The 12,149-nt window shown below is 46.8% G+C and overlaps 1 pseudogene; it reads left to right on the forward strand.

Annotated features, from left to right (window-relative positions):
- The first annotated feature begins 929 nt into the window (after window positions 1-929).
- On the forward strand, window positions 930-5,748 carry LOC134760112 (cell division cycle protein 27 homolog; annotated as a pseudogene).
- Window positions 5,749-12,149: the final 6,401 nt, after the last annotated feature.

Below are 12,149 nucleotides of genomic sequence, written 5' to 3' on the forward strand. Positions count from 1 at the left end.
AAAGCGCACGCCTGGGGACATGGACAACGGGCCAACAAGTGGCCAGCGGCGGCACCCCACAAGGTGGAGCCGGGTTTGGTCCTAAACGGGGCCGCCACAACCTAAGCCAGTGAGCCACTAAGGGAGAGAGGATCCACGGGTGGGGTGGGGGCACAGACAGGCAAGGCCAGGGACCATGAGGACATGGGGACCCAGGAGCTCACAGAGGGGTGGCTCGGGGAGAAACCTCAGCCACAGCCGGGCCACCAGGAAAACACGACCATGGGATTCCACTGCCACAGACACGAGGAAGGTCCCACGGCACCCCACCTAGGATGCCAGATGGCCCTCGGCACCCACTGAGACCCACCTCACGAGCCCCGGATCCCACCATCAGGACCCCGAAACGACCTCACCACAAACCCAACGCCAGGGCCACATTGCTCGTTTCTCTTCCAACCTCCATCCCAGTCAAGCTCTGGGAGACTGGCGTGGCCCCCACTTGGGACGTTTCCCAGGGCCAGGCAGCCCAACCCCATGCCACGCAAATGCGGTCGTCGGCACCGGTTGCTTCTCCACAGGGGAGTGGGCAGAGATCCAGCTCACAGCAGAGCGAGTCACTCACTGGATGGAACACCGGGCACAGCCACCTCTTGCGCAGCTTCCCAACCTCTACGATGCCGGTCCGGCCCAGCAGGATCTTCCCCCAACTTGGAAGGGGGAGACGCGTGCCACACAGTAGGCAACGAGGCACCCTCGGCCCCACCGCGGAGCCCGGCAAAACCCTTGCTCTCCACCCCCATCCCATCGAGGGGGAAGGGGAGGAGGGTCCTCTGCAAGTGAGTCACTATGGCAGCACTACCATAATGCAGAGAGAGGTGGCAGGCCGGGGGATCCTGTAACCCAAAGGCACACCTCTTGGATCGCTACAGAAGGCTTTCTCACCGAGGATGGTTCACACTCCCCACCTGCCAGTTGCCCCTCGTCGGGCCCACAGAGGCGCTCAGGGACGCCTGGGGAAGGGAGGGGGCCTGTGGTACCAAGAAAAATATGCGTGCGGCAACCTTAAGCCTTCGCGGTCTGGGCAGGGGCCTGGCTGCTGCGCGTGCACGCAATCCCCCAAGGGTCCCCCCGTCCACCTGCCTCCTTTCTCCCAGGCAAAGCACCTCCAAGTAAACCTACACACAACCTGTCGGAGACCGAACAGTAGCCCATTGGCAGTCTGCCGGCACATGCATCACCTGCCTGAGCCCACCGCGATAGCTCACATGGCCCGCACGCACCCGCCAGAGGGGAGCATGGGACCTGCGCTCGCCAGACCAAGCGGCACCCTTCCCTGCGTGGGAGGGGTGCGTCTCACTCAACCACCTCAACCCCCACACCAACGAGCTCCCTCAGGACCCACTCGCAGACACAGTGGTGGCCACTGGAGGAGGGGTGCTGGGGGTGGGAACCACACACCACCGCTCGGCCTTGGGCACCTGAGGGATAAGCTGGGGGGGAAGTGGGGGAGCTGGGCACGGTAGGCTCATGCCTGTCATCCCCGCACTTTGGGAGGCGAGGGAAGGTGGATCCCTCCATCCAAGCCTTGGCAACATGGTGAAACCTCGTCTCTAAAAAAATACAAAAACTGACTCGTATCATAACCTGGACTCAAAGTTAATAAATAGATAAATAGGCTGGGCACGGTGGCTAATGCCTGTAATCCCAGCACTTTGGGAGGCCGAGGCAGGCGAATCACAGGGATCAGGAAATCGAGACCATCCTGGCAGCCACAGGAACCCCGTCTCTACTCAAAATACAAAAAATTAGCCAGGCGTGGTGGCGGGCGCCTGTAGTCCCAGCTACTTTGGAGGCTGAGACAGGATAATGGTGTGAACCTAGGAGGCAGAGCTTGCAGTAAGCTGACATTACGCCACTGCACTCCAGTCTGGGCAACAGAGTGAAACTCCGTCTCAAAAATAAATAATAATAATAAATAGATTAAAATTGAAAATTTAAAAAAAAGTAACTGGCCAGGCACAACTGCTCAAGCCTGTCATCCCAGCAATTTGGGAGGCCGAGGTGGGCAGATCACCTGAGGTGGCCAGTTCGAGACCTGCCTGACCCACATAGAGAAATGTCATCTCTACTAACAATACAAAATCAGCCAAGTGTAGTGGCACATGCCTGTAATCCCAGCTACTCAGGAGGTTGAGGCAGGAAAATCGCTTGATCACAGGAGGTGGAGGTTGCAGTGAGCCGAGATGGTGCCATTGCACTCCAGCGTGGGCAACAAGAGTGAAACTCTGCCCCCCCCCAAAAAAAAAATTAAGTGCTGTTTTCTGTTATTTTTACTTCCTACCCTGAGAGGAACATAATACAGATGTTGTCTGTCTCCCTGCCTGCCTGCATGCCTGTGGCAGGGCCTCACTCATTCTTTCGCCCAAACTGGAGTGCAGTGACACCATTATGGCTCACTCACTGCATCCTCAAACTCTCCAGAGTTAGGTGATTCCTCAAGGGATCCTACGCCTCGGCCTCCCAAAGTGTTGGGGTTACAGACGTGAGCCACCAGCACCCGGCCTGAGTTAATACGTCTGGTCTAACTACGTCTTAACCACACACCCATGAAGAACTCAAGTCAAGAATCCGTAGGAGACTCAGCATTCTCTCCTGAAAGCAGTGAGGAGGAAGGCGGCCGTGTGTACCGAGCTCCTGGGCTTTTAGGTGACCATGCATAGAGGAGAGATTTCCAATGTTTCCAGAGAGGTGCGAGCCACAGTCATTGGGGCATCCGAGCACGAGAAGGGGTTTCTGACAGCCACTTAAGGGCCAGGAAGGGCCAGAATTTGCCAAGGCCCGTGTCCCAGGGTGGGGCTGATGGAACCCAAGGTAGACGGAGTCAGCAGTCCGCAAAGAGAGAGCTCCAGCCCTAGGACCCTCTGTGCAGACAGAATCAGAAGGAAGAGAGTCCTTCGTCCTACATGCCACATCCCTCCACTGAACTTGGGATCAGATCCGTTTTCCAAACATGAGGTAACTCTCACTTTGCAATGGATCACAAGGGGCCAGGCTTTCCAGAGTCAGCAGGGTAAAGAAGTCATTCTGGTTTGGCCTCCCCCAACCCCTGGTAACTGGTGAGTTTATTTTTTATTTTTATTTTTTTATTAATATTATACTTTAAGTTTTAGGGTACATGTGCAGAATGTGCAGGTTAGTTACATATGTATACATGTGCCATGCTGTTGCACTGCACCCACTAACTCATCATCTAGCATTAGGTATATCTCCCAGTGCTATCCCTCCCCCCTCCCCCCACCACACAACAGTCCCCAGAGTGTGAGGTTCCCCTTCCTGTGTCCATGTGTTCTCATTGTTCAATTCCCACCTATAAGTGAGAATATGCGGTGTTTGGTTTTTTGTTCTTGTGATAGTTTACTGAGAATGATGATTTCCAATTTCATCCATGTCCCTGCAAAGGACATGAACTCATCCTTTTTTATGGCTGCATAGTATTCCAGGGTGTATATGTGCCACATTTTCTTAATTCAGTCTATCATTGTTGGACATTTGGGTTGGTTCCAAGTCTTTGCTATTGTGAATAATGCTGCAATAAACATACGTGTGCATGTGTCTTTATAGCAACATGATTTATAGTCCTTTGGGTATATGCCCAGGAATGGGATGGCTGGGTCAAATGGTATTTCAAGTTCTAGATCCCTTTGCCATCCCCATCAAGCTACCAATGACTTTCTTCACAAAATTGGAAAAAACTACTTTAAAGTTCATATGGAACCAAAAAAGAGCCTGCATCGCCAAGTCAATCCTTATCCAAAAGAACAAAGCTGGAGGCATCACACTACCTGACTTTAAACTATACTTCAAGGCTACAGTAACAAAGCAGCCTGGTCCTGGTACCAAAACAGATATATAGATCAATGGAACAGAACAGAGCCATCAGAAATAATGCCACATATCTACAACTATCTGATCTTTGACAAACCTGAGGAAAACAAGCAATGGGGAAAGGATTCCCTATTCAATAAATGGTGCTTGGAAAACTGGCTACCCATATGTAGAAAGCTGAAACTGGATCCCTTCTTTACACCTTATACAAAAATCAATTCAAGATGGATTAAAGACTTAAATGTTAGACCTAAAACCATAAAAACCCTAGAAGAAAACCAAGGCATTACCATTCAGGACATAGTCATGGGCAAGGACTTCATGTCTAAAACACCAAAAGCGATGACAACAGAAGCCAAAATTGACAAATGGGACCTAATTAAACTAAAGAGCTTCTGCACAGCAAAAGAAACTACCATCAGAGTGAACAGGCAACCTACAAAACTGGTGAGTTTAAATGAGCTGAGGCTGGCCGGGCCGGAGCCACTACGGGGGGAAGGAGGTTGGGCGGGTTGGTGGGGGGGCCTGAGGCATTGCAGAAAGTGGGTCTGAGCCTCGACGACGACGGTGCTGCAGGAACCCGTCCAGGCTGCTATATGGCAAGCATTAAACCTCTATGCATACCGAGATGGGGTTTTTCTCACAGAACGCCTTTATGCAGAAGTACACTGAGAAGAAGCCTTGTTTTTACTGGCGACCTGTTCTTACCACCCAGGAAAGGCCTGTAAAGCATATGGACTCCTGAAAGGACATAGTTGTACTACACCGCAATGCAAATACCTGCTTGCAAAGTGTTGTGTTGATCCCAGCAAGCTTGCAGAAGGGGAACAAATCTTATCAGGTGGAGTGCTTCATAAGCAGAAAAGCCATGATGATATTGTTACTGAGTTTGGTGATTCAGCTTGATTTCCCCTTCCATTATTCGGACATGTATATTGAAAGACAGATCGGCTTGCCAAAGGATCAGAATGCTACCAAAATAGCCTTAGTTTTAAATCTTTTCTTCTGGTATCCCTTTGAATCGTTATGTGAAATAGTTGAAAAGCCAGATCCTGACCAAACAATTAAATTCACGTCTTTACAGAACTTTAGCAACTGTCTGCCCAACTCTTGCACAACACAAGTACCTAATCATAGTTTATGTCACAGACAGCCTGAGATCGTTCTTACAGAAACACCCCAGGACACAACTGAATTAAACATATTGAATTTAGAATCTTCTAATTCAAAATATTCCTTGAATACAGATTTCCCAGTATCTTCTATTGATTCAGCTGTAATTTCACCTGAAACTGTCCCACTGGGAACAGGAACTTCCATATATTCTAAGCAGGTTCAAAATAAACCAAAAACTGGTCGAAGTTTATTAGGAGGACCAGCAGCTCTTAGTCCATTAGCCCCAAGTTTTGGGATTTTGCCATTAGAAACCCCAAGTCCTGGAGATGGATCCTATTTACAAAACTACACTAATACACCTTCTGAAATTGATGTGCCATCCACCAGAGCCCCTTCAAAAAAGTCTGTTGCCAGAATCGGCCAAACTGGAGCAAAGTCTGTCTTCTCACAGAGTGGAAATAGCCAAGAGGTAACTCCAATTCTTGCACAAACAGAAAGTTCTGATCCATAAATAAATACAACACCTCAGATATTGAGCCCCACTATGATATCTCCCCCAAATGCACTGCATTGAAGAAGTTCACGACTCTTTACTAGTGACAGTTCCGCAACCAAGGAGAATAGGAAGACATTAAAAATTAAGTTTCCACCTAAAATCCCAAACAGAAAAACAAAAAGTAAAACTAATGAAGGAGGAATAACTCAACCTAACATAAACGATAGCCTGGAAATTACAAAATTGGACTCTTTCATCATTCAGAAGGGAAAATATCCACAATCACACCTCAGATTCAGGCTTTTAATCTACAAAAAGCAGTAGCAGAAGGCTTGATGAGCCTTCTTCGTGAAAGGGGGAAAGGTTATTTAGCTTTGTGTTCATACCATTGCAAAGAAGCTATGAATATTTTGAGCCATCTACCTTCTCACCACTACAATACTGGTTGGGTTCTGCGCCAAATTGGAAGGGTCTATTTTGAACTTTCAGAGTACATGCAAGCTGAAAGAATACTCTCAGAGGTTAGAAGGACTGAGAAGCATAGAGTCAAAGGCATGGAAATCTACTCTACAACACTTTGGCAGCTTCAAAAAGATGTTACTCTTTCAGTTCTGTCAAAAGACTCCACAGACATGCATAAAAATTCGCCAGAGGCCTGGTGTGCTGCAGGGAAGTGTTTCAGTCTGCAATGGGAACACGATATTGCAATTAAATTCTTCCAGAGAGCTATCCAAGTGGATCCAAATCATGCTTATGCCTATACTCTATTAGGGCAGGAGTTTGTCTTAATTGAAGAGTTGGACAAAGCGTTAGCTTGTTTTTGAAATTCTATCAGAGTCAATCCTAGACATTATAATGCATGGTAAGTGGTAATGAAGTGTAAAGACAAAGTCTTGTTGATGGTGCTGGTAGTCACTAATTTTTCTTGTTAGATAGCTCTTTATTGTCATGAATTTGGTTACTAATACTTAGGGATGGTATACACTGGTCAATAACTTCAAACTAACATGTTTTCTTATGAAATGTATGTCTTTAACAAACTCTTAAGTTAACTAATGATAATAGAATACCAGATCCATATACTCAACAGTTTCAGTCTTCTACCAAAATTTAGCAGATACCGTAGTTGAGTTTTGTTTGTTTGCTTGCTTGATTAGTTTTGTTACTTGATTTCTTATTTTTTCTTTGAACACAGAAATGGTGATTGGGACAAAAAGTGCTTGGGAAATTGGAAAGGAATAGCATAATTCACTTATTGGATAATAGAAAAAAACACTGAAAAAATTCACTAGTTGCTGCTTTTTGACAGTGTTCCAGTTTATTGAGTTATTATTAAGAACTTAGTGTGCCCTTTTATTTAGCAGTATCTCTGTTTTACTTTTTTATATTTGCGTATAAGTAGACAGATAGGAAATTACTACCCAGGTCATATTGTTATCAACTGAATAACATATGAAAAACTTTGGTCCTACATTTGCCTCAACACCATACTTACTGATGACATTTATTGTATTTTTCTGGACTGACTTAAAAATTTAAATATCAAGAGAAGTCCAGGCACGGTGGCTCATGCCTGTTATCCCAGCACTTTGGGAGGCCAAGGCAGGCGGATCACAAGGTCAAGAGATTGAGACCATCCTGGCCAACATGCTGAAACCCCGTCTCTATTAAAAGTATAAAAATTAGCTGGGCATGGTGGCGGGTGACCGTAGTCCCAGCTACTCAGGAGGCTGAGGCAGGAGAATCGCTTGAACCCCGGAAGTGGAGGTTGCAGTGAGCCAAGATTACACCATTGCAGTCCAGCCAGGGTGACAGAGCGAGACGCCATCTCAAGAAAAAAATAGAAAATAAAATAAAATAAGTAAATAAATAAATATCAAGAGAAAGTATAATTCTGAAGTCACAACTCTGTGGTAGTTTTTTTTGTCAGATATGGTTATCTTTGGGGTTAATTATTATAGCAGTGGAGTTTTATCACTTGATTTGCTTCTCAATCTGAAACATTATATTACTAAAATATTTTTTGATTTGTGAATATGTTGTTTAATGTATTGTATCTCATTTTACAGTAGTAGTTGCAGTGCCTGAAAGATTGCCAAAAATAAATAGTGCTACCTTTTGCTGACAAATGTAACAATCAACTTGCCAATACTGCCTTCTCTTCCAATAGCTATGTTCTCCATAAAATTTTAAGAACTCAGTTCTTCATGAGACTTGTGTTGTTTATTTTTTCTGAAGTCTGGTTGATCCTTGTATTGTTCTTTTTTAAATGTGTATTTTCTGTTCAGCTACGTTGCAGGAGGCGGATTCTTAAAAAACTTAACCATATCAAAAATTGTGTTTAAAGAAGGATTATGCAGATTGGCAAGCTTTTACTAGGAGGAGTTTAAATGCTGACGTATTTAGGTAACTCTAAATACTGAGCAACTTTACTCTAACTACAAAATAGATAGCCTTTCTTTTGTTTTCACTTTCACTATCATTAGCATCATGTTTAATACCTTTTCTTCATCTATAACACAATTATAATGATTTATAAAGCCACTCAAATAAAGGAGATATATTGTGCTTTAAAAAAAAAAAGAAAAAAAGAAAAAAAAAGAAGTCGTTATGTGGCAAACAATGAGGTGTGACTCGAATCTAGAATCTCCAGTGAAAACCAATGAAACAGGGTCAAACCCCGTGTCTACTAAAAATAAAAAATAAGCCAGGTGTGGTGGTGCTGAGGCAGGAGAATCGCTGGAACCCAGGAGGCAGAGGTTGCAGTGAGCTGAAATCATGCCACTGCAGTCTAGTCAGGGGGTACAGAGCAAGACTCCATCTCAGAAACAAACAAACACACAAAGCCAATAAAAGTGTTCCACTCAACGTGTCAGGCTCAGGTCTCTTGACAGGATACATCCAGCACCTGGGGAAATATCGACGGGTGGGCTGGAATCTATTTTGTGGCCTCAAGGAAGGTTTTGAGAGATAGTCCCCAAAACGTGAAGGCCTAAGGAAGCCCCTCCGCCCAAGAGGCGATATTCATTTGTATCCCATTGCCACCCACGAGGGAGAATCGGGCTCTCTACAGAACCCCCAACCCCCACCCCACCACCCCGCCTCGTGAAATGAGCTCTTGCTCCATCAGGCTGTATTCACACCGTGTGGTTTTGTAACCTTCAGCATGTGTGCGTGGGTTGTGGAGTGGGGTGGAGGCTGCTGTGGACAGAAGAGAGGATAAAGCAGCGGTGTCCCACGGGTGCCCGGGACGTGGGACGTGAGTGGGGTGGCTAGAGCCTTGGGAGCTCATCGCCTGTCAGGACGTTTTCCCTCCTGGTTCCCTCTCTGACCTACGCTCCACATCTTTGCAGTTCAGTGGGGATCATGTGGGTGGAAGTCACCATCCCTTTGGACTTTAGCCAAGGAACGTCAGTCTCCCAAGAGTCTCCCTGGTGTCGGGGCCTTGGGCAGGCTCACAAGGATGCTGATGGTGATGGGGACAGTGATGTAAGTTGGAGGCCTCGGGCCAATGCAGAGGTATCCATTTGACCTCGGTGGGATAGGTCAGCTTTGTGGAGTGCCGTGTGTCCTTCCAGAGACTCATCCAGGGCTAGCAAGCATGGTGCTGAGGATCCCAGCTCCCAGCAGAAGCACTTTTTTTCACACAGAATCCTGGGCAGGAAAGTTCTCAGCAGGTTTAAGCCTCCTAGCCAAAAAGCGAAGGCCACTTCTGGGATTTTTTTCAAAGAGCCAGTGGTTCCACAATGGGCCATGGGTAGTTGTGGAAATGGAGAGAAATGTTTGCAGATACATATTTGAGACAGAAGGGACAGGGCTCGGTCACAGTTCATGTAGGACACGAGCAAATGCACATTGAGAAAACCCTCCCAGCATCCTAGGTGAACAGAGGTATGACTTTACGAGACAGTCGAGGGAGACACAACCCCAGATTTTAGGGTTGGATCTTTATTAATATGTAGTATCTATGAGGTATCCGAATCCAGAAATCAACTCGCCAGTTCTGTACAGCATTCTGCAGGGAAATCAAATCTGGGATGTCTAAAGTTAAGAATTCAGGCCATGGTAATGGATTAGATTAGATGTACTTGAACTTATTTTGCAAAGAAAGAGAGGGTGGGTGACAGCGAGAGCCAGAGAGCAAGCGAGAGAGAGAGAGGAGAGAGAGAGACAGAGAGACACAAAGATACACCAGAGAGAAAAACAGAAAGAGAGAGACAGACAGAGAAAGACGGAGATTGACAGAGACAGAGAGAAACAGAAAGAGAGACAGAGACAGAAAGAGAGAGACAGACAGAGAGAGAGAGAGAGACAGACAGGCAGAGAAAGAGAGTAAGACAGAAGGCAGACACACACACACAGAGAGACAGAGACAGATGGAGAGACAGAGAGAAAGAAAGAGACAGACAGAGAGAAAGACAGAGACAGACAGAGGGAGAGAGAGAGAAACAGACAGAAAGAGAGAGACGGACAGAGAGAGAAACATACAAGGAGAGAGAGAGACAGACAGACAGGCAGAGAAAGACAGTAAGACAGAAGACAGACACAGAGAGAGAGAGACAGGCAGAGAGAGAGACAGAGAGACAGAGACAGAGAAACAGACAGGCAAAGAGAGAGAGAGAAAAAACAGACAGACAGGGAGAGAGAGAGACAAACAGACAGGCAGGGAGAGAGAGACAGAGACCAGCAGACAGACAGACAGAAAAAGAGAATAAGACAGAAGACAGACACAGTGAGAAAGACAGAGAGAGAGACACAGACAGTGAGACAGAGAAAGAAAGAGAGATACAGACAGACAAAGAGACAGACAGACAGAGAAAGACAGAGATGGACAGAGAGAGACAGAGAGAAACAAAGGAGAGAGACAGAGAGAGAAAGAGAGAGAGACAGACAGACAGGCAGAGAAAGAGAGTAACACAGAAGACAGACACAGTGAAACAGACAGGCAGAGAGAGACAGACAGAGACAGAGAGAAAGAAAGAGAGAGACAGACAGAGATGGAGAGAGAGAGACAGAGAGAAACAGACAGAAAGAGAGACACAGACAGAGAGAAACAGACAGGGAGAGAGAGAGAGACAGAGACAGAGAGGCAGAGAGAGAGAGAGAGACAGACAGACAGGCAGAGAAAAGGAGTAAGACAGAAGACAGACACAGTGAGAGAGACAGGCAGAGAGAGAGAGACAGAGAGAGAAGACAGAGAGAGAGACAGAGACAGACAGAGAGTCACAGAGAGGAGGAGGAAGGGCATGCTCAGGAAATAATTACACATATTTTATAACGCTTTTGATCCCATAAACGGTGGCCGGGGTGTGCTTTGAAAACAACAACAACAGCAACAAGAGCAGCAGCAGCAGCAAGAGCAGCAGCAGCGTTCACTTATGGATTTCTAGAAAATAAGATGTTCTGAAGTATAGTAAACATCAACCGGCTCTCACTACACGTTGAGAGATTCACAAAAGCGCTAGTTAACAACAGGAGAAAACAGCAGCTAACACGTCCTGGGGAAAATATACGTCTTCCTGAAAACTGGGGATTTCTACTTCATCTGAAAAGAAACACATATGAAAAAGGAAAAGCACGAACAAAACAAAACAAGCCAAAAAACACGGGCCAAGGCACCATCCCTAGAAATCTTAAGTGAGCAAAGTATTAGTTTTCAGAAAGCTATTCTATTTTGGGCGAATACTAAGAAGGCCCAGACTAGAGCTGTGACACCCTTCCCATTGTGAAACTATGCTGGCCAGAGGGCAGAGAAACTAAAACATCATGATAAAAGGTGATTGAGACCCAGCCAGGGGGAAGCTTTCCTAGGGAGGGAGGCTTGAGGAGAGAAGCAGGGGAAAACTCCAAAACTGTAGACCCTCGCGCTTGCTCACGTGGGTCAAGGGTTATGCCATCGGCCCAAGCTGCCACTGGGGAAGTGGGACTGTGCCACCCCCATCTTCAAAAACACTGGCCACTGAGTGAGGACTGACGCCCACCGATGCAAATGTCAGCCTGGCAAGAATGAGATCGCCAGCAAGGGGTGGGGGAAGGGGAGAGAAGACGGAGGCACATTGGAGTGGCTCCGGAAGTTTTCCAAGCAGGCTGTTGGGAGGCGGGGGATGGGGGGTTTGGGGGGAACCCACCTAACTGACTCACTAAATGAAGGTAAAGGGACGTGGGTAGTGGGGGGAGGTGGGGGGCAACTTGAAAATTAAACTGACCCGTCCTAAAACCCAAGTAGAAGAGTCTATGTGCATGAAAGAAACCAACACACAAAGAAAACTAAATAGCTGATCAAAGAAAAATAGGGCCCCCGCCAGTACTGAGGTTCCCTAGGCAACGAGGGAGAGAGGGAGGGGCCTCCAGAAGGGAGAGAGAGAAACCCGTTGCCCCAGGATCGGTGAAGTGGGCGAGACCTCCCTCCGTGTCACCACGACTTTCAATAACAGTTGCCGCTAGGTGATGCCCGAAGACAACCAATGCCTGCAAGAGTCAGTCAGCACGGAAAAGAATGCATTTATTTATTTATTTATTTATTTATTTATTTATTTATTTACAGAGTCTCACTCACTCTACAGCCCGGGCTGTAGTGCAGTGGCATGATCTCGGGTCACTGCAGCCTCCGCCTCCCAGGTTCAAGTGATTCTCCCGCCTCAGCCTCCCGAGTAGCTGGCATTACAGGCGC

The sequence above is a fragment of the Pongo abelii genome, chromosome 15, assembly GCF_028885655.2.
Source record: "Pongo abelii isolate AG06213 chromosome 15, NHGRI_mPonAbe1-v2.0_pri, whole genome shotgun sequence".
Taxonomy (NCBI): Eukaryota; Metazoa; Chordata; class Mammalia; order Primates; family Hominidae; genus Pongo; species Pongo abelii.